Raw genomic sequence first — 4,352 nt, forward strand, 5'->3', positions numbered from 1 at the left:
TGGGAAGTCTCTGAGCTCCCAGCCCGGTCCTTGTGGTTTCTTTCAGATTCTGTTCATGACACCAAAAATATTCCGTGTGAGGGATGCACGAGGGGAGAAGAAAAGGCACACACACACAATACCTTTAAGGGTAAACTAGCTTTATCCGACGTAAATGGCAATGCAGATATAATCAGCGAATGATATAAGCAAATTAATATAATAAGCAAATGATACAATAAGCAAATTGCAGTGGGAAGGGGAGAAGGGAAAAGAGATACATACATTTACACTCACCAGACTACGGAGGATTCACCACCAGTCTGGGAAGCAACGGCCTGGGCTCCAGAGTCAGCCACTCGTCCGTGCACAGACGAGGAGAGGTCTCATGAAGATTCGGCACAGTCTGGGACCCTCGCTCTTTTTGTAACGAGTTGTTTGGCATGAGCTCCAGTCACGAGGGCCCTTTGTGACCAGGCTCAAGGAACACAAAAAGGTCAACTCGTTTTTGCGAGTGTCTATTGTTTTTCAATAACTAACATATAGGAATAGATTGAAATAGAGATTTCTCCGAAACAGTGCTGGATGAATGCCTCAAGGGGCTCACACAGCCCATTCCATGACCATTGTTTGTGTCCATGTTCAACTGAGTTCAAATTTAATATTTAACTTTTCCTCAGACAATTGAGCTCCACAGACTTCTGAGGAACTTCCCTTTTCCTCTTTCACACCTTCCTCTGCTCTCCCTCCTCCAGCTGCCTTGACCTTGCTCTGCAGCACCCCTCACCTCTCCAGAAAGCTCCCCAGCTCCCCGGCTTCTTCCGGGCCCTGCCTGCGCTTGCGCTCAGCCATCAACACAGCCACAGCCACCGTGAGCAGCACAGCGCCCGTGATGCCCAGCACAGTGGCAGTCTCAGCCAGGCAAAGCTGGGCCTCCACACCACTCAGCACTGCTCCTGACAGCCTTTCAGGCCCAGCGCAGGTCAGGTTGCCCAGGTCTACCACACGCAAGTGCCGCAGGTGACCCAGCTTTCCGAAGGCTCGCTGCAGGTCACAGTCACATGTCCAGGGGTTATCGGCCAACAGCAGCCGCGTGCCTGCTGTCCGGATGCCTGCCACTGCCTTGAACTCCAGGTGCTGCAGTCGGTTCCCCACGAGGGAGAGAAGGCCCAGTGCCCCTAAGGTTGCAAACGCCTTGGCCTCCAGCTCACTGATGTCATTCCCAGCTAGAGATAGGACTTCCAAGCCTGGCATAACCGCCAGGGCAGCACCCTCCACCCGCTGCAGCTGGTTCCCAGCCAGCGAGAGCCAGTGTAGGCGGAAGAGGCCCCCAAAGACCCCTGCGATCAGTTCAGCCAGCTGGTTGTGGCTCAGGTCGAGCTGCTCCAGGCTCCCCAGGCGCCACAGGCTGCTGGGGTCCAGGGAAGTGAGTAGGTTGTGAGAGAGGTCCAGGCGGAGCAGAGAGCCCAGGGTAGCTGAGAAGTCTGGGGGCAGATGGGCCAGCTGGTTGTGGCTGAGGTCCAGCTGCTCCAGGAAACTCAGGCCCCCTAGGGCCCCACCAGACAGATCCCGCAGGATATTGTGAGAAAGCAGCAACACCCGCAGTCCCCAAAGGCCCTGGAAGGTGCCAACCAGCAGATGGCTGAGATTATTGTGGCTCAGCTCCAGGAGCCGGACTCCATCAGGCAGCCTGGAAGGGAGACAGAGCAGGTGGAGGCCCCCACAGTCCACCACGCTGCCTGAGATAGGGCAGGTGCATGGTATTGGGCATGCTGCCGCCAGACTCGTGAGAAACACTGATGCCACCACTATGACTATAGCCATCGTGAGGGAGGTGTGGCCACACCCACCCCGTCCTTGCTCCATGAAGGGCTGGGATGAGGATGGCATCAAGCACTCATGGCTGCTGAGACCTTCAGGCCTCACTCCTCTGCCTGGGACCCTGGCAAGCACAATGATGCTAGGGGAGAAAAACACAAGTAGATGCCATTCAGGGGTCTCACCATTTGCTGGGTGCCCAAACATCGTCTCAAAGACACCCTGTCTCTATCTCCCATGATTTTAAGTGTTACCTAAGCTTCTGGCAAGAGTCCTCTTGGCCTGCGACCCCAGCATTTGGATCCTCCTCCCTTAACCACCTCTCATTCCTTCTTCCTGCTGGATGAGGAGCAATCAGGGAAGATGGCCTGTAATCCTCTGTACCTCCTTCCTCCCATCCCACACTGCAGCTCACTGACTTTCACCCCCACTCAGGCTGTTCTCTCCCTCTTACTTTCCCGAAGGAAGAGGAGCAGGATCATCAGGGGCACACGGCAGCTGCAGCAAAGCCACACCAACAGCCAGAGTCACGGTCAGGAGAGACTGTGCCTCCTCATAGTTACTACTGCTCTGCATGTTTAGAGAAGCTTATCTCGTAACTACAGCAATGATCCCTGAGAGTACAGGCTTCTCACTGACTGTCTAGAGGGACCCAGGAGAAACTCTGCCTTCCCCGGCCCCCAAACATGCATTCAATTGCTCTCAAGCAGCCAACATTTCTGGAGCTCCCGTTCTGCCAGAGGTCAGAGCATCAACAAGATCCTGGCCCTGTCTAGGCACTGAGGATAGGGCCTCAGGCCGTGAAAGTCCAATGCACTCACCTGTGTTCCTGGCAGCACCTGCACCCGAGTGCACCTGAGTGCAGCCCCAGCCCAGAAATGGCAGTGGAAAGAATCTGGGCTCTAGTTGCCTGCCTGTCTGGCTTTCTGCCAAAGTCCTGCCCTTATGAGCAGCAGCAGGACCAGCTCTCAGGGAAGCCACAGTCCCAGGGGTGAGCATGTGGGACAGGCTTAGGAAATCCCCACCTTATGGCCTTGCATCCAGGGAAGCAGGGCTCGCCCCCAGCCTCTTTCCTCACTTCCTTCTGGAGACCCACAACCTGCTCTGTATTGTGAGAATGGCAGCTTGAGGCCCAAGGGCCCTCCCTCAGTTCGGGTAGGAGTCAGGTGTCTCCTCCTTCATTCTATACTGCCTGCCTGAGAAATCTGCCATCATCTATAATTCACCCAGGTCTTGTCTAGGCATAAAGGAAAGGAATGCTTTTTCTTCTCACTAGGCCAAAGGTCAAAACACTTCATCCTGGCATTTGAGTTGTGCCCAGCATCTCCCAGAACACAGTATTTGTGCCTAGTACCTCTGCTTGCTCTAGGAGCCCAAACCTCCTGTCCAGGTTTCCCAGTGTGCTCACTAGCCCTGCCCAGTGAACTCTTAGGAGAATAGTAATGGCCACACAGAAGGGCCAGGCATCTCATTAAAGGCTTCATTTAATCCTCAACTGAGGAAAGGAACTCTTTTTTTTTTGAGACAAGATCTCACTCTGTCCCTAGGCTGAAGTGCAGTGGTGCAATCACAGGCCACCACAGTCTCAACCTCCCAGGCTCAGGTGATCCTCCCACCTCAGCCTCCTGAGTAGCTGGGACTACAGGTATGTGCCAGCAAGCCCAGCTAATTTTTGTATTTTTTGTAGAGATGGGGTTTTGCTGTGTTGCCCAGGCTGCTCTCGAATTCCTGGACTCAACTGATCCTCCCACCTCAGCCTCCCAAAGTGCTGGGATTTACAGGCGTGAGCCACTGTGCCCAACCAGGGACTCTAATTTTACTGATGAGGAAACCAATGTGTGACAAAGCCAGTTAAGTTTCCAAGTCATACTGCTAGTTAGGGGCAGAAGTAAAATCTGACGTAACTCAGGCCTGACAGAATCTAGTCATGCTTGGCAGAGCGTGGTGGCTCATGCCTGTAATCCAAGCACCTTGGGAAGCCAAGGTGGGCAGACCACCTGAGGTCAGAAGTTCAAAACCAGCCTGGCTAACATGGTGAAACGCTGTCTCTAAAATACAAATTAGCCAGGTGTGGTGGTGTGCGCCTGTAGTCCCAGTTACTGGGGAGGCTGAGGCAGGAGAATCACCTCAACCCAGGAGGTAGAGGCTGCAGTGAGCTGAGATCATGTCACTGCACTCCAGCCTGGGCGACAGAGCAAGACTCTGTCTCAAAAAAATAATAATTTTTTTTGTAGAAACGAGGTCTCACTATGTCGCCCAGGCTGGTCGTGAATTCCTGAGCAACATGGTGAAACCCCCTCTCTACATAAAATACCAAAAATTTCCAGGCATGGTGGCTCACACCTGTAATCCCAGCATTTTGGGAGGCCGAGGAGAGCAGATCACAAGATCAGGAGTTCAAGACCAGCCTGACCAACATGGTGAAACCCTGTCTCTACTAAAAATACAAAAAAAAAATTAGCTGGGCATGGTTGCATGCGCCTGTAATCCCGGCTACTCAGGAAGGTGGGGTGGAAGGATTGCTTCAGCCCAAGAGGTTGAGGTTGCAGTAAGCT

General features: G+C 53.4%; 1 pseudogene; it reads right to left on the reverse strand.

Annotated features, from left to right (window-relative positions):
• Window positions 1-2,223: 2,223 nt before the first annotated feature.
• On the reverse strand, window positions 2,224-2,427 carry LOC116271189 (annotated as a pseudogene).
• Between the last annotated feature and the right edge of the window lie 1,925 nt (window positions 2,428-4,352).

This window comes from Papio anubis, chromosome 17 (genome assembly GCF_008728515.1).
Source record: "Papio anubis isolate 15944 chromosome 17, Panubis1.0, whole genome shotgun sequence".
In the NCBI taxonomy this organism is placed as follows: Eukaryota; Metazoa; Chordata; class Mammalia; order Primates; family Cercopithecidae; genus Papio; species Papio anubis.